Here is a 19,265-nt window from a genome sequence, read left to right as displayed (position 1 = left end):
CTGGAAAGAAAGGGGAACTGTAGCATGGGCGGGAGCGAAGTCGATCCCCATGCGTGTGGTCTAGGTTCCCCTGGTCAGGTTGAAATTCGATTCAGAATCGTCCGCCTCTCATGGCATGAGATTGCTTAATGCTTTCGGTCACACAGAGTAACAAGTGGAACATGATGATGGTAATACTGCTAGTTGATAAAATGGTTGCTCTACCATGTTTGTGTAGAGTTAGTTGCAAATTTAGAATGGATAATCCGACTAGAAAATGGCTAAGTAAAACCTGAAAACAAGGATCAACATTTAGTAGCGTTTTTGGCAAAACAAACCCCACCAACCAAAAAGCCTTGCATGTCTAGTTATCGGACTATGTTATATCCGGTGATGGGTCAGTCTTGCTGAGTATTAGTATACTCAGCCTTGCTTGTGGCACTGTTTTTCAGGTACTAACTTTGAAGATCTATTCGCGAGTCTTACTTGGCCGTGCACCTTGCCTCCGGGTTGGTCTGTTGAGTGGGATGGTCCTTCAGCTGGTGCTGATTACCCTCCCGCTGAGTGATGCTTTCGTACGGGCTTATCGATGCGTCACGTATTTCGCTAGTTATCTTTTAATGCTCCTGCTGAACAATGAAACTTGAATACTTTGAGTAGATGGAACTCTGTAGTACTTTACTATTCTGAACATGGTTTATAATAAATTTTCCTTTCCGCTGCAAACTCTGAGATGTTTGAAATGTTCTGTGTTGTAATCTCTGGGCTCACCTTCGTGTGAGTGTTGTCTGCTGATCCTGGAATAGCGTGGCTTTTATCGAGGCTTCACTCGAGGAACTACCGGTGAGTGCCAAGTTGGGTCAGAGTTGCTTAGCAACAAAGATCAGTGCACCCGGGCCCAGTAGTTTTGGGTGGTTCCGCCACAGCTGGCATCAGAGCTCGCAGGCAGCCTACCAGAGATGGCAGCCTCTGTTTTGAAAACAACAAATTAAGACTCGAATTCAAAACTACTAAAGTTTTTGGAAGAGTTTAGGATCTCCAAGGACAAGTCTAGGACGTAAAGCCCTAGGGGATCTTATGGGTATAATCAGGTGGCTTATATTGTATGGCTAACTTCCAGCACATTACTTTCAGTATTTAAATTCTGTAATTTAAATTCTGCAACTACATCGTCGCCACGGAGGTATGCTTACTCAGTCAGCTGAGGGAGTCTGACCTTCCCGTTGGTGATGCGAGCCGAACGCTGGAGCTCAAGCAATGGCCTACTTGAGCTGCTGCCCATATACCAACTTCGGTTGATTATATGGGGAGTAATGGTTCGAAATTGTAATTCAATTCCCTGTCAAAGACGGTACTCAGTCAATATGTTGTTTCGATGACGTATGCTTAACGTTGTCCATACGGCGGTAATTGTATGGATGCCGGTTCTATAGAGATCGGTAATGTATGGGAATGCTTTCGTGAGTGCTGGCACGGAAGGTTCAATCTATGTATTGTCAATTTTCTGCAGGTACGCTAACTCGAAATCGAATTCTAGGCTATCTAGCTATATCGAGTAACTATATAGTGAGAGACGTAATATGTATGCCACCAAAGTCAGTTGCGTAAGACCAAGATTACTTGGCAATTCTTTTCCTTGGTGAGGGCGAATAGGTTCTGCATTCATTCTCAAATCACCAGCAAAGAAACTTTTGGAAGAAACCGTAATCAAAAAAGGGTAAAACACAATCTCAAGGATCATCTAGACAGACTGCAAATTTTGGAAAATTGGCTTTCTCGAATTTTTAAGATATGAAGATTTACTCAAATCAAGTTGGGCCAATAAGATGAAATGAAGCTACCTAAATCACCAAACTACTGTAAAAGTTTGAAAATTTTTGAAGCCTTCTAGTCTGGATTTTGTGATTTTATATCAACCCTGTGTAGAACCGTCAACTCTGAACAGTCTGTGCAAACTGAAATTTTTCTACCTTCATAAGTTGTTCAAATGAAAAATCATTCAATATTAAAGTTGTAGAAAACTAATTATTGAACTTACCATAAAAATTTGAATAATTCTAGACAACTGGTCTGAGAGTTATGGTCAAAATACACCCTCTCTGGACACCCAGTTTTCCTGGTTGACGTCCCTCTGAATACCTGAGCATATCACACCCATGGAGTCCGAATTGATCTTAGTGATGACTAGATGAATCGTTCCTTATTATCAGAGGGATCTTGTGTAAATTTTTGAGAATTTTTAAAGCAAATTATCTATCGTTTTGGCAATTTCTTTCACTGTTCAGAGTTAGTAGTTCTTGTTACCATCAGCTGATCCATCGGTCTTTTGTTGGGACAGATGGAAGAGCTGCTGGTCGTTGACGCGTAGGGGCACGTGCACTCCGCTTGCCTGCACTGGGATGGGTTTCCCCGCCGTCTTTGGGAGCTTTTGAGTGCAGCCGGTTACCTCCAGCCACCGGTTTACGATGGCCACGAGTTTGTGGAGGACGGAGTTCATCGCTGCAGTATGACGATGGTGATCCCGCAGCACCCGCTCAACGAGTGGGAGCCGATCGTGACTCAGGTGGTCGGTCACTACCTGCTGGACACTTGGGAGCTTACCGCCATGAGGGCGATGACCACTTTTTGCTCTTCGCACCCTCTGGAGGTGGTTCTGACCGCGTTCGGGTTGTTCCCTGCACCTGACCCGGCAGACCCGCTTTGGCTCGACCGGATGGCACACGTGGACGTGGTCGCTACCCTTGACCCGGTCGGGGCACTTCGGACGACAGCGATGTGCTTGGACGGTCTTTACTGACTTCACACTTACCAGAGTTACGCCGTCGCTCAGTTGGTGGACCACGCTCAGACCTTGCACCTGGCGATCCAGCTGAGAGATGGGCAGCTTCAGGAGGCTAGTACCGAGCTCGAGAGCAGGGCTACTCTTATCGCCCAGCTCCACGGCCAGGTTCACGAGCTTCAGGACACGGTGATGGATCGTGACGCTACGATCAACTTTTTGGAGGACCAGTTCCACGACCTGCAGCTTGAGTTGGACGAGGCCCAGGGGCAGCTCCACGCGATACAGCACGCGTAGGATGCCCTTCACGCACCCCCCCCCCCGACGAGATGCAGTTGGACGATGAGGACGAGCCCCAGGAGATCGAGGGCGTTTCAGAGATGGACTCCGAGGACCAGGCGCCGCAGCCCGCACCGGTTGAGGTTCACACTCCCGCGGCAAGTGAGGCATTGGTCAACATGTAGACCGAGGCGCTGTTTCTTAGTTTTTGTAGACTCCTCTTAGTGTAGCCTACTTTTGGATCATGGCTACTAGGCTAACTTAGAGTTGAGTAACCCCTTAGTACTGATGTTATAAGTAACCAAGTAGAAATGAGAGGATGATGGATGTAATGAATCCCTAATGCTACTAGTGTGAATTATCAGTGATCTGTGAAAAGCTGAAGGCAGCAGCTAGTTCGAATTTTTACCCTCTTTTCCTTTCTGATTTAGCTCCTGAGTTGAATACCAAAGTTGTTCCAGATTTTATCGTGGAAATGCTCACAAAATTTCAGCTCAAACGGATGAGTATCGCAGGAGATAATCGCAAATTACAGAAGCTCTGTGTTCTGTAAAAAAAAAGAAAAACCAGAGGAGGAGTAAATGAAATTTTCGACTAACCTACTCTGGAAATATGACTTTGTGATGACTACAAAAGTTGTAGCTCATGAAATTATCTATCTCCTGTAAAAGTTTCAAGTTTATATCATGTACGGAACTCCAGTTATGAGCGTTTTCGTATCACTGGTTTTGCTGCACAACATGATTAAAGCGATTTCCATTACTTCCATGCCATTTTGAGTTGTAAGTTCCATTTGAAATGATGATAATGTTGAGCCTAATGCAAAAGTACTCACATTTCAGATGGTTGGATCGACTCGAGGCACCCCTAGTGGTTTTGGAGCCGGGGGGAATGACGATCCACCTCCACCCGTGGGTATCGCTGAGGTACTTGCCGCCCAGACTGAAATTTTGCGGCAGTTGGTTCAAGCTCAGCAACAACCGCGGGGTGGGCATCATGCTCATCACACACAAGAAGCGAGCTACCAAGATTTCCTCAGTACTCAGCCTCCACTGTTTAATAAAGCTGATGAGCCTCTAGACGCGGACGCTTGGATTCACACAATCGAGTCCAAGTTTTCTCTATTGACTACTCCTTGTTCCGAAGCGAACAAGACTCGCTACGCCGCACAGCAGCTTCGCGGATCAGCTCGTATGTGGTGGGATCATTACCACGGGATGCTACCGGCTGATCATGTGGTGAATTGGAATGAGTTCAAATTGGCTTTTCGAGATCATCATATTCCAGCTGGGCTTCTTGACCGTAAGCTCAACGAGTTCTTGGCTTTAACTCAGGGCACTCGTACTGTGGTGCAGTATGCCCAAGTATTCCATCAATTGTGTCAGTATACTGGACATCATGCGGATACCGACGCTAAGAAGCGTGAACGCTTCCGTCGAGGCCTTAGCACAAAGTTACAAGAAAGGCTAAATCTTGTCCGAGCGGACTCTTTCAATGAATTGGTGAATATGGCTATCTCTCAGGAGGATCTTATTTCTGCACATCGCGCTGAAAAGAAGCGCAAGGCACCTGCTGGACCCTCGAGTGCCTCTGCACCGAGGTATCGTATTGTGCAGAATAACCCACCCGCACCCTCTCAGAAGGCCCCTCAGCCAGGGCGTTGGATTATTCGGCCTCCTCAACAGCAGCAGCAGACTCGATTCGGGTTTCCTCAGCAAGCTCGATTTGCACCTCAGCAGCAGCAGAATGGCCCTAGGCCGAATACTCCGCCAGCCGCTCGTCCTAATAATAATAACCGCTGTTTCAGATGCAGGAGTCCGGATCACTTTGCCAAGATGTGCCCCCAGGCGGGACAACCTCAAGGGCAGGCTTCTCGCAGAAATGATCAGAACAAGGGCAAGAGGCAAACCATTCAAGTCCGACAGGGCCGACTTAACTTCACCAGCCTTGCTGACCTTCCTGAGGGAGCACCAATCATGTCGGGTACATTCTCTATAAACCAACACCCCACCGTTATCTTATTCGATTCTGGTGCATCTCATAGCTTCATTAGTTCTAAATTTGGAGCAAGGGTTGGGTTAGATTTTCATCACACGAAAGGGTCATTTATGATATCTACTCCGGGTGGTAAAGTTGCATCAAACCAAATCGTTCGTAATGCGCCACTCAGTTTGGGTAGTAAAACTATTCCTACCACTTTAATCTTGTTGCCACTAGAAGGTATGGACATTATTCTGGGAATGGATTGGATGAAAAGACATGGGGTAATGTTAGATATCTCTTCCCGAGCTGTTGAAATAAATTCTCCAACTCATGGTCATTCGGTTCTATATTTACCTCATCACCAATGCAACAACTCTTGTGCCTATGCCATGAAAGATATTCATCTCGAAGATATTCCGGTAGTCCTTGAATAAACAGATGTGTTTCCAGACGATTTACCTGGTATGCCGCCAGACCGGGATATCGAATTTGTCATTGAACTTCAGCCTGGTACAGCACCTATTTCAAAAAGGCCGTACCGAATGCCGCCTAAAGAATTAGCCGAATTAAAAATCCAGCTGCAAGAACTTCTAGACAAGGGTTATATTCGCCCGAGTGCTTCACCTTGGGGTTGTCCAGCATTGTTCGTAAAGAAGAAGGATGACAGTCTGAGGTTGTGTGTTGACTACCGGCCTCTCAATGCGGTGACCATCAAAAATAAATACCCACTTCCCCGCATTGATGTACTGTTTGATCAGTTGGCTGGAGCAAAGATCTTCTCCATGATTGATCTTCGTTCGGGGTATCATCAAATTAAAATCCGGCCTTGTGATATTCCCAAGACCGCTTTCTCAACCAGATATGGTCTCTATGAATATTTGGTTATGTCTTTCGGTCTCACCAATGCTCCAGCTTATTTCATGTATCTCATGAACTCGGTATTCATGCCGGAACTTGACAAGTTTGTCGTGGTTTTCATCGACGACATTTGATCTATTCCAAGAATGAGGCAGAACATGAACAACACCTGCGTATTGTTCTTCAACGTCTCAGAGATCATAAACTGTACGCAAAATTCTCCAAGTGTGAATTCTGGCTGGACACAGTCAAGTTTCTGGGTCACACTGTATCCAGTGAAGGCATCTCAGTTGATCCCAGCAAGGTACAAGAAGTGATGGACTGGAATCCTCCTACTTCAGTTCATCAGATCCGCAGTTTTCTTGGCTTGGCGCGGTATTACCGCAGATTTATTCCAGACTTCTCTAGAATTGCGAAGCCCATGACAGAGCTACTAAGGAAGGATGTCAAGTTTAAATGGAATGCGAAGTGCGATGAAGCATTCCATACATTAAGAGCACATCTAACCACTGCACCAGTCTTGGCTCAACCTGACAACAATAAACCCTACGACATTTATTGTGATGCTTCAGGTACTGGTCTTGGTTGTGTTCTAATGCAAGACAATCGGGTTATAGCATATGCTTCCCGAGCTCTTCGGCCACACGAGCTAAATTATCCCACTCATGATCTTGAGCTAGCCGCAGTTATTCATGCTCTCAAGCTTTGGAGACATTATCTTATGGGCACTCATTGCAATATTTATACCGACCATAAGAGTCTCAAATACATTTTCACTCAAAGTGAGCTGAATATGAGGCAACGAAGATGGCTGGAATTAATCAAAGATTATGACCTGGAAGTTCATTATCATCCAGGCAAGGCTAATGTTGTAGCTGATGTGCTCAGTCGCAAGGTTCACTGCAATTGTCTTTTTGTGGAGTCGTATAATGACACATTATGTGCTCAAATGCAAAAACTGAAATTGAAAATCATCCCTCAGGGCTCGTTGAATCATATTTCGGTGGAACCAACACTCTATGACAAGGTCATCATGACCCAATTACACGACAAAAGTGTTGGTATCATGAAGCAGAAAGTATTAGAAGGTGAAAATAAATACAAGTGTTTTCGAGTGGACCATAAAGGAATTTTGTGGTTCGAGGATCGCCTAGTCGTTCCAAAGAATCATGAGCTGTGGAAACAAATCCTGGACGAAGCACATCTCTCTAAATTCTCAATTCATCCGGGTAGCACCAAGATGTACCAAGATCTAAAACAAATTTTTTGGTGGACTCGCATGAAGAGAGAGATTGCCAAATATGTCGCAGAGTGTGACACCTGTCAGAGAGTGAAAGCTAGTCACTTGAAGGTTGCTGGAACTCTCCAACCGCTGCCAATTCCGTCTTGGAAATGGGAAGATATCAGCATGGACTTCATAGTGGGCTTACCAAATACTTCTCAGCATCATTATTCCATTTGGGTCATTGTTGATAGGCTCACAAAGACCGCTCATTTTATTCCAGTGCATACTGAATATCGAGCCAAGAAATATGCTGAAATCTATATCGATCGGATAGTCTGTCTACACGGTATACCCAAGACAATTATCTCGGATCGTGGTCCTCAGTTTGTGGCAAGGTTTTGGGAGCAACTAGAAGAAGCTCTCGGAACCAAATTAATTTGAAGCTCAGCTTACCATCCACAGACGGACGGACAGACCGAAAGGGTGAATCAAATTCTTGAGGATATGCTTCGAGCATGTGTCATCCATTATGACAAGCACTGGGACAAATGTTTATCCTTGGCTGAGTTTTCTTATAACAACAGCTATCAGGCCAGTCTGAAGATGGCACCATTCGAGGCCTTGTATGGTCGACGGTGTCGAACTCCTTTGAGTTGGTCCCAGACTAGAGAATGTCAAATATTTGGACCAGAATTAGTGGTCGAGGCTGAGGAGAAAGTAAAAATAGTACAAGCAAATCTCCGAGCAGCCCAGTCTCGGCAAAAGAGTTATTTCGATAAAAGAAGTTCATGGTTGGTGACCACGTCTATTTACGAGTGTCCCCAACTCGAGGCGTTCAACGTTTCGGAGTCAAGGGTAAGCTCGCACCTCGCTATGTCGGGCCATATGAAATCATTGAAGAATGTGGACCAGTGGCTTATCGTTTGCGACTTCCTTCACGACTCGCTGCCGTCCATAATGTTTTCCACATATCCCAACTCAAAGAAATGTGTTCGAGTTCCTATGGAAATCATCAATCAGCAAGAAATTTTAGTGGAGCCCGATCTCTCTTATACCGAATATCCACTCAGAATTCTGGATCAAAAAGAGAGAGGTACTCGTCGAAAGGTGGTAAAAATGTATAAAATTCAATGGTCCCATCACATTGAAGAAGAAGCCACCTGGGAGACGGAAGAATATCTTAATCGACATTATCCGGGTTTTCTTAGCTCCACCTCAAGTATATCACTTCCCTATCTAATTTTCAATCATCCAATCTCGGGGCGAGATTCTTTTTAAGGGGGTAGGCTGTGACACCTCAGGTGTCAGTACCCTTAAACACCATCACTGTACCTCACTAAACTTAAAAGAAAAGGGGGGAAATTCATTCATAAAGAAGGAGTCAAATAAAAGTCAAAGTGAATAAAAGAAATTAAAGGAGAAAGGAAAAAGAATGAAAAGCTACTCAAATTTCAAGTCAAAAAGATGCACAAAATTTTTGTTGGCTCATGAAAGGTACTTCAATTGACATGTGCTCAATTCAACTTTAGCAAAAAATCAATCAAAAACAGAATAAAACCAAAGTCCTTTTGTGCAACTTTGCAAATTTACAAATAGTTCAAAATGTGAGTTTCAAATGAAAATTTGCATAACATGAAAGTTGTAGATCTTGAAAAGTTATGCAAGATTGGTATTCAACACTTTTTCATTTGAGCCCTCAAAATAGGAGATATTTTTAGATTACCGATAGGTCCCTGGATTTTCAGAAATCACAAATAGGCCCTCACCTTCATCTCTCTCTCCTCCCGTTACTCTGTTTCGTGCCGCCCGCCGTACGCCGCCGGTGGACTTCGTCCACCGCACGCCCGCGGCCAAATGGACACGGGGAAACTCCTCAGCGCCACCTGGCCCGCCCCTTGGCACCTCCTCACGCGCACACGCGTCCCAGACGCCTCCCCGAGCCGCCACGCCACCCCCGCCATGCGCAGCGCCGCCCGCTCGCCTGCCAGCCTGCCGTCGAGCCGCCCAGGGCCAAATCAACCGCACCCATTCGCTACTTCCCTCGCCCAGGAGCTCCTTGGCCTATAAGAACCCTCAGAGCTCCACCGTCACGCGCCTTCTCCTCCTTCTTCCTCCTCCCGCCGCTCCGCCATGGCCGGCGAGATCTAGCTCGCGCGGACCGGCCACCACAGCCCTACATTGTCCCATCCAACCACCGCAGCAGCTTCTCCACCTTCCAGTTGAGCTCCACGCGCGCGGAATCGAGACGAATCCCTCTCCCGACGCCGTTCCCCTTCTGCGCCGCCGCCGGCGAGCTCGGGCTCACCACGGACCGGCCAGCCCAGAGGGAGTCCGTGCACAACAGCTACCCTAGGCGCATCCTCAAGCTCACACGGTGCTCGTGCGTGCCCTGTTCCCCTACCCCGAGCCCTCCTTCACCTCCAACGCCGACGAACCGAACAACCGCTCCGCCATTGACGCCGACGAGCCCGTTTCCGTGCGCCAAACACTCGAACGCCGACTAGGGTAGGTGTTGCTCGATCCCTACTCTCCCACGCGCCTCCCCGTTTCAGCCCCGGTAGGCCCTGCCTAGCAGAACACCACCGGCAAGATGCCACGGCGGAGAAGGCCGGCGAAGGGCCCGGTTGTAATTTCTTTTTTTCGTTCAAGGGTGTTTTCGCAAGTATTCCAGTGTATACCAGTGAACTTCTAAAATGCAGAACAAATCATAGAAAAATCGTAAAAATGCAAACTCAACGGATCTGGAATCCTTATAACAAGATCTACAAATTTTGTAACAGTCACATTTGCAGGAACTCAACCAATTTTAATCTGGGAAAAAGACTAAGAAAACCACCTTATGCATGTTCAGGAAGTTCTACTCAGCAAATGACCTTGATTTTTGGATATGTCATCAATAATGGAATATTAAGATCACAGTCAAAAGATAACACCCAACCAAAACAGATATAATGTTGGAACAATCAAGATTCTCTAATCTGTTGCTAGCTTTCTCGATTTAATACTGGAAAATATGCACATGATCTTGCCCTGGAATTTTTACTCCATGCATGTGCAACTCAAACCCTGTTAATATCTAAATTTCAGATTTATTAGAGTTCATGTGCTATATACCATGATTTATGCTTGTTTAGTCAACTTAATTCTTCATATATAGTTCTTATGCTCAGAAAAATCTATATTTATTTCTGAAGTCTCTTTTTAGCTCTGTGTTCCTGTCTAAAAATTTTGAGCTGCAGTTAATAAGTTTTGCTTTGGTGAATAATCATGCTTAGCATCTTATGGTTAGTTTTACCATTTTTGTTCTGAGTAAAATACACCATATCTGATATTGATCTTTTGACATATTCTTGTGAAGAGTATGATATGCCTGTAATAAAAAGTTCACATGCTTTACTGGTCTTTGGAACTGTGAGAAATTTATGCTAACTTATGTTAAATTAATTGCATAACTAATTTATCTGGTGGTTATAAAGCTCGATAATTTTTCTGGAGTATGTTTAGCTCATTAATAGGCTCTGGTAAAGATTTGAGAACCCTATCCCTAGTAAAACTTTCCGTATAATTAATCTTTGTAAATGGCTTGCTGTTTTTATTTTTTTTGTCACCTCTGCTGTATAAGTGTATAAAATCTGGAAAAATTTCAGTACTTAGTTTATGCTATAAAGTTGATCTCGTAAAATTTGTAGTACTAGAACCCATGTTAAACGTTCTGTACAAAAAGATGAAGTAACTAGGGTGATCTACCTACATGAATAGTTATGGTTTTTGCTTTATGGTTAATTGCTGAAATTTATACCATGAATGCTTAAGTTTAGATCTATGTTACTTGAGTTTTTCATCACTAGCTCATGAGTAGAGTTGTTGTTATGAAATAATGAAAGCATGCTATGGGTTAAATTTGAGAATGAAACCCAAAACCGCCACTCCTTCATGAAGAAACATAATTGTGGTTACTACTCTATAAACGACTGCCCATGAAATGAAATGTTGAAATCATCACTAAATTAACTTTTGTTGAACTACAACTTTATCGTGAAGGAAAGAAATCGTTAACCATGGATAACTCATAAATTTTGCATTGCATATATAAACGGTTGATCTCGCGGACGGGGACTATGAATTGGTGCCCGCGGACTCTCGTGTGGATCAGGAGGTCAATTTGAATTGTGCTAACTTGTCTCAAGACCTGGGCCAAGCCCCAGAGGCTTTTCTGCCTGACAGTGCCCAAGAAGGCAAGCCCCGGTGCATTATGCCTTATTTTCCGAGTTATTATTCATTTATCTATTTATGATGTATTGTAATAGTTTCTTTCTGCATTTAAGTTTTTCTAGGCGTTGATCGAAAACCTTAGACGCATGATCCCTAGGAACCTATGTGTGATACCGAATCTTTTTATCGACTAGTTGCCATGCTAAATAGGTACGGTAGAAGTCGAGTGGTTTCCGGCCTCTCGCGAGCAAATAGGAGTTGTACTGACTTTAAATTCTTGTTGAAATGTAAGGACAACGGGCGGGGTTGTGTAGTTGTGATGCCCCGCTGGTGTAGTCAAAAATGGCTAAGGTCGCGGTGTGTGGCTCATTTCGTTAAGCGTTTGAAAGTACTAGCCACATACCGAGAAATATGGTAATCGGAAAGCTCAAGTACCTGATTGGACCGGCGAGTGGAACGATCTCGCACCCTCCTGGTAGAAGTAGGGTTTATATTTTGACGCGACGTACGGCTGCAGAGTGGTCGGACTCTGTAGTCGGGGAGGGTGCCCCGGATCCACGGACTGGAAAGAAAGGGGAACTATAGCATGGGTGGGAGCGAAGTCGATCCCCATGCGTGTGGTCTAGGTTCCCCTGGCCAGGTTGAAATTCGATTCAGAATCGTCCGCCTCTCACGGCATGAGATTGCTTAATGCTTTCGGTCACACAGAGTAACAAGTGGAACATGATGATGGTAATACTGCTGGTTGATAAAATGGTTGCTCTACCATGTTTGTGTAGAGTTAGTTGCAAATTTAGAATGGATAATCCAACTAGAAAATGGCTAAGTAAAACCTGAAAACAAGGATCAACATTTAGTAGCGTTTTTGGCAAAACAAACCCCACCAACCAAAAAGCCTTGCATGTCTAGTTATCGGACTATGTTATATCCGGTGACCGGTCAGTCTTGCTGAGTATTAGTATACTCAGCCTTGCTTGTGGCACTGTTTTTCAGGTACTAACTTTGAAGATCTATTCGCGAGTCTTACTTGGCCGTGCACCTTGCCTCCGGGTTGGTCTGTTGAGTGGGATGGTCCTTCAGCTGGTGTTGATCACCCTCCCACTGAGTGACGCTTTCGTACGGGCTTATCGATGCGTCACGTATTTCGCTAGTTATCTTTTAATGCTCCCTCTGAACAATGAAACTTGAATAATTTGAGTAGATGGAACTCTGTAGTACTTTACTATTCTGAACATGGTTTGTAATAAATTTTCCTTTCCGCTGCAAACTCTGAGATATTTGAAATGTTCTGTGTTGTAATCTCTGGGCTCACCTTCGTGTGAGTGTTGTCTGCTGATCCTGGAATAGCGTGGCCTTTATCGAGGCTTCACTCGAGGAACTACCGGTGAGTGCCAAGTTGGGTCAGAGTTGCTTAGCAACAAAGATCAGTGCACCCGGGCCCAGTAGTTTTGGGTGGTTCCACCACATTGTCTTTTCTAAAAATTTGGGATTGTGAAGCATTTGTCAAACGACTTCAGTCTGACAAGCTTGCACCCAAATCGGATAAGTGTATATTCGTGGGATACCCGAAGGAGACCTTAGGGTATTACTTCTACAATCGATTTGAGTGCAAAGTGTTTGTCACTCATAACAGAGCCTTTCTTGAGAAAGAATTATTCAAAGGAGAGCAAAGTGGAAGAACGGTGCAACTCGAAGAAGTTAGTGATGAACCAATATGACAGGACTCTACAAGTGACGCTAATGTAGCTGAACAAGTTGTGATGCCTATGGCAACAGAAGCACCTCCGCAACCACGAAGGTCAGCAAGGCCCCACGCAGCGCGGGAATTATTATTGTTAGACAACAATGAGCCTACAACATATGCAGATGCGATGGCAGACCCTGACTCTGAGAAATGTCAAGATGCCTTGAAATCCAAAATAGAATCCATGAAGGAAAATCAAGTTTGGAACTTGATAGATCCGCCTGATGGTGTGAGAACCATAAAGTGCAAATGCATCTATAAGAAGAAGAAAGATATGGATGGAAATGTTCACATCTATAAAGCTCGACTTGTCGCAAAAGGTTTTCAACAAATTCAAGGAGTTGACTACAACGAGAACATCTCGCTCGTAGTGATGCTTAAATCTGTTCGGATTATTCTAGCTATTGCTGCATATTTCGATTACGAAATATGGTAGATAGATGTCAAAACAGCTTTCCTTTATGGAAATCTGACCGAGGACGTGTATATGATGCTGCCCGAGGGTTTTGTCGATCCGACCAATACTGGAAAGATATGCAAGCTTCAAAAATCCATTTATGGATTAAAGTAAGCATCTAGGAGTTGGAATATTCATTTTGATGAAGTAGTCAAAGGGTTTGGCTTCATTAAGAACGAAGAAGAAGCTTGTGTTTACAAGAAGGCAAGTGGGAGCTCTGTTACATTTCTAATCATATATGTAGATGACATACTGCTGATTGCAAATGATATTCCTATGCTTGAGTCCGTAAAGACTTCACTGAAAAATAGTTTTTCAGTGAAGGATTTAGGAGAAGCAGCATACATACTAGGCATCAAGATCTATAGAGATAGATCAAAGAGGCTTATAGGATTAAGCCAAGATACTTACATTGACAAAGTGTTGAAGAATTTCAAAATAGAAGAGGCAAAGAAAGGGTTCTTGTCTATGTCACATGGCATAGATCTTAGCAAGACTCAGTGTCCTATGACAACTGATGAGCAAGAGCTCATGAGCAAAGTTTCATATGCCTCAGCAATTGGATCAATCATGTATGCAATGATAAGTACATGCCCAGATGTTTCTTATGCTCTAAGTGTTACGAGCAGGTACCAGTCAGATCCAAGTGAGAGTCACTAGACAGCTGTGAAAAACATCCTCAAGTACTTGAGAAGAACTAAGGATGTGTTCCTAGTCTATGGAGGTGAGGAGGAGCTCGTTGTAACTGGTTACACTGATGCTAGCTTCCAAACCGACAAAGACGATTCAAAGTCTCAGTCCGGTTTCGTGTTCAAAGTAAATGGTGGTGCGGTTAGCTGGAAGAGTTCCAAGCAAGAGACGGTGGCTGATTCTACAACAGAAGCCGAGTACATCACACCTTCGGAAGCTGCGAAGGAAGGTGTTTGGATAAGGAAGTTCCTTATTGAGCTTGGTGTGTTCCCTAATGCCTCTAGCCTGGATCTCTACTGTGACAACAGTGGAGCCATTGCGTAAGCCAAGGAGCCAAGAATCACCAGAAGAGCAAACACGTTATGTGGCAATTTCATCTCATTCGAGAGTTCATCGATTGGGGTGAGATCAAGATATGAAAATACACATGGACCTGAACATTTCAGATCCGTTGACAAAACCACTTCCACAGCCCAAGCATGAGAGGCACACAAGAGCAATGGGTATTAGATACATTCTAGATTGATCCAGTGCAAGTGGGAGACTGTTGGAAATATGCCCTAGAGACAATCATATTTCCTTGTATTCATGATTAATAAAGTGTTCCTTGAATATTCATGGATGACAACTTGTATTGATTAAATGCTTATGTGAAGTATTTGTGAAACTCTTTACTTGTATGAATATTCTAAAGTGTTCCTAGTCGGAGTTCATGTGAGGACACGCATGAATATTAGACTAGCACATGTATTAGTTGATTGACTACATTTCACAAGTCATGGACATGGGGATGTCAAACTAATAATGTGGGCTCATGTGAGACATGAGATTGAACTGACCCAACACGAGATGATGACTTCTCATTACACAATATGTACGCTATGTCCTAAGACCTGAGATCATCGTATGTATTCAAGATGTGAACCGACTTACTTAGGAGCCATCAAACGCTGCACCGTAATTGGATAGTTATAAAGGTGGCTTTCGGGTCTGTCAAAAAGCATGCTGTGAGACATAGTTGATCAAGATGGGATTTGCCCCTCTCTACAAGAGAGAGATATCTCTGGGCCCCTCGAGTGATTCAGATCAGAAAAATGCATGGCCATGCTGGGGTTAAGAGTTAACCAAGGATTCCGAATCACAGGATCGAGAAAGAGTGGTTGGCTTCAAGCTAGACCAAATATCGTGAGGTAAAGGGAACATCATGTATAAGATTGTGACGGCTCGACAGATATGAATCGCGCGTGCTTAGGAGTTGACACGTCTTGCTAGAGACCGCTATCAACTATTGGCCAGTAGGAGTACTGGGCCGTGTCTACTCACGCGTGAGCCCATAGGGTCACACACTTAAGGGCCAGAAGCCTAATGAGGATGAGATCCACATTAGACTAGGCTTAGATGCACTAATGGGCTTCAGTTGGCCCATTAGGGGATGCCCAAGGTGGAGCCCAATGGGAGCTCACCTAGGGGCACCACAAGGGGCTATAAATAGAGGGGTGGGGGCATGGTACTGTTTACATAAACAGTAGCTATCGCTACAGAAGCGCCCCCCTTTCCCTATTCCTCCTCCCCGTGCATCGGGCCCTAGTTGCTCTTGCGGATCTAGCAATCCGGAGTGCGACACTTCTTCCCGTATGTGTGGACTTCGTGGAGGTGCTGCGCTTGCTGCACAAGGATGAGCCATTCGTGAGGAGGTTCACGCAACTGCACTGCCGGCTTCCATCTGCACTACACCGACACGCTACAGAAGTTCCGCAACCGCGCGTCTAGTGGTAATCCCGTGATCTATAACTGCAGTAATCCTGGTTTATGCGGTAGAAAATTTTGTTTTTCCTACCCCATATTCCTACGTAGACCTTCTTTGGGTATGCATCTTTCACTTATGAGCATGTGGCATACCGCCTTTGGGTATGCATCTTTTCTTTCTTCTTCTTTTTCATCATGCTTTTGAGCATGTACCTTACTTCTTTTTGCATAGCCCATATCTTTGATGATGGTTTTTGGAGAGAGAGACATGTCATGACAGGGAGTTTATTATGTAGGTGTATGGACATGTTTTGCACAACTTCCAATGAGGAAATCGGCATGTATTTATGGAGTGTACATGATCTTGATCATGGGAGTATGACAAGGTTCTAACAAGGGTCAAAGAATTTGACAAAACTCAAAGCAAAGTCAAACAGCATTTGCAAGGTTTGAACATGAAGAACAAACTTTGGCTCTGGTAGGAATTTATATTAATTTGAGGAGACAAGGTATTGCAATTTTTTTTGAAAAGAAAATCCCAAGCACTTTGCAAAGAAGAGCATGGTTCCATTCATCTTAATCATATCACATTAGTCAATTACTTAGAGAGCATGGGGTCCCTATGAATATAGTTTGTTTAGAAGGACTAGAGAATGCAAGTAATAAAGAGTATGAAAATTTATTCATGTAAGCATATGGAGTGCAAAAGATGATTGGCAAGGTTTTATTGAGTTCAAATTTAGTTATTAGCATTAAATTCAATTAAACTGAAAGACTTAGGGAGTATGACGAGTGTGTTTGCACAAACCATCATTTGAAGAGAAAGAAGAGGGAACTGAGGGAAATCAGAGTTGGTTTGGTTGAACCAGAGGTTTGCTCATCCTTCTCTGCATCCCATCTGTCCTGTTCTTCAGCGTGCTAGATCGTCGATGTTGTGCAACATGTCGGGGGAGAGATCTCCAATGAGTTTGCAATTTGTCTCTTTGAAAGATCTCCCCCACACTTATTCTTGTACCTGCTTTTATTCAAAAGAAAACAAAGATAGAAACAAACAAGGACTCTACTAGTTTTGAATCACCGAGGAGTCTACATTTTATTGAAATGCCTAAATTTATTTTATTTTTACTTATATTTTTTTATTTTATTGTTTTTATAATAATTTATTTTTCATGCCAAACTATGTATGACGGGTAACTTAGTAGGGTGGAGACGTGACATGAGGATGCATGAGTAGTGGGATACTTACCTGACAGAACCCACCAAGAATGAACGATAATACAATAGCAAAGCTTTGCATTTTGTTCTGCTTAGTCCCTCGTGCTTCTGACCTCCATGGAACCAGGGAGTGTCGTATGAGTGTTTCGTTGTTGCATGATGCTCCTTGGTCATCTTGTTTCTCTCCCCTGCAAAAGGTTAGTGGACAACAAATACTCGAGGTATATTTATAGAGTTTCGAATGGATTTTATTATTTGACTTGAGATTAGTTGTTCACATTCATCCTTATCGAAGGTCAAATTCGAAGGTTCAAAAAGCATGAATCCCTTAATGTTTGCCATTATTTTATTTCATCCTCATTTTTTTTCTCAAGAGAGATTTTTTTCAAAGGGTATTTATTTTGTTTTTATTGTTGTTCACCACATTTTTATCTTTTAGCAAAACTCAAACATGGTTGGGATAAAATTGTACGTAAAGGGGAATTTTCACAAATAGTCACGATGCACCTTGAAAGATGATTTGTTGCTCCTTCATACATTGTGCAGATTTTTCTTGACGTACGTCTGATCTCATGCCTTGATTTAACTCCAGTTTAAATTTAGCTTGAGGACTTACCCATTTATTTGAAGTCTTCCCTATAGGGGTTAGTCCGAAAAAGATATACGTCCAATGCCTATGAAAGTATGAACTCTTATGGTTCGTTAATCAAATTCGACAACAAGTCTCATTGGATTAAAGATCCTAAGCACAAGGCTCAAGCCAGAGCATACCAAATAATAGGGAAAGGTTGCATGCATTTGTAAGATCAAGCTATAATCATATTGAGATAAATATGAGTGAAAGAGTGGTGAACTTGGGGTTACATACCTGAGTGTATTTACCACCTGTATGTAGGATGGATGTCTTCATATTGTTGCAGTGGTGGCATGGTCATATTTTGCTGTCGATGACTCCTCCATTTTTGATACGAGCTAAAGTAGAGGAGGGTACAAGGACCATGCTGACTCAGGAGATAGGCTAGGTTACACACACACGGCTAGTGTGCATAAACCCTAGGCCATGGTTGCATGCTCCATTGGCACGATGATTGGAGGCGCAAAATACGTCTTCTGTTGTGTGTGCGAGCGCGTGCCAAATGGAGTGGAGTATCAAAGCTTCTGACTAGAAGAGGAGCATTCCTCTAGTGTGTGAGATCGGGCTGCTAGAGTGGCGCTTTGCAAAGCTAGAAGCGGGTGAGGTCTTATGGCGAGGCTTTGCAAGCGCGCATGAGGGCAAGGCTGGGTGAAGCCAGGCGGCCGAATGTTTTTCTGCCGAAGTGTAAGGCCATAGCTTGAAGGCATGCACACATGTGGCCTTTTGACTTGTGTAGATTTGCTGGCTCATCCTCACTTCCTTCCTTTCTCACTTTATGTCTTTTTTTTCTTTTCATTTTTACACTCACTTTTTTTATTCTTCCTTTTCTCATTTTTTTCATCATTGTTTTCTTTTACTCCTCTCTTTCTTTTACTCTCTTTTTTTGTCTTTTTTTTGAAATACTAAGCCAACATAAACCTTTATACAGATGGACCTTATTGTGAGGTGTTCACCAATCTCCCCCACACTTGGACCTTTGTATCTTATGACACAAAAATCAAGTGTGCGGTGTTGGTTCCTTCTTTAGAGATTGTGCTCCATCGCAAAAGTATCAAAGTGTTGATGAAGCTCCCATGTTTTCAGGCATTGTATGCCCCCCGTTCTTATTAAGCTTAACCTACAATGGTTAGTGCCAAGAATACCCGAAGGTGCATACTATCCTGAAAATATGTTCTTGCTCTTACTATTTATTTACTTTTTTAAGAGAAGGTTTTGTTTTTGTTTTTTTTATAATCGGGTTATCTCCCGGTAGTGCTTTGTTTATGGTCATAAGCTCGACCATGGGGACTTCAACTTGCAGCTATTAGTGGTGATGTAATCCACACCATCACCACCATTTGTTGTGTAAAAGCTGCAAGGTTAGAGCGATAGTGCATCCACGAAATTTACAGTGCTTATGATAAACAAAGACTTCTACAACCATCCTTCTAAACATTTTGATGGAGAGGGGTTTAAGGAGATTGC

This window comes from Panicum virgatum, chromosome 1N (assembly GCF_016808335.1).
Source record: "Panicum virgatum strain AP13 chromosome 1N, P.virgatum_v5, whole genome shotgun sequence".
Classification (NCBI taxonomy): domain Eukaryota; kingdom Viridiplantae; phylum Streptophyta; class Magnoliopsida; order Poales; family Poaceae; genus Panicum; species Panicum virgatum.
This window is presented reverse-complemented; position numbering follows the sequence as displayed.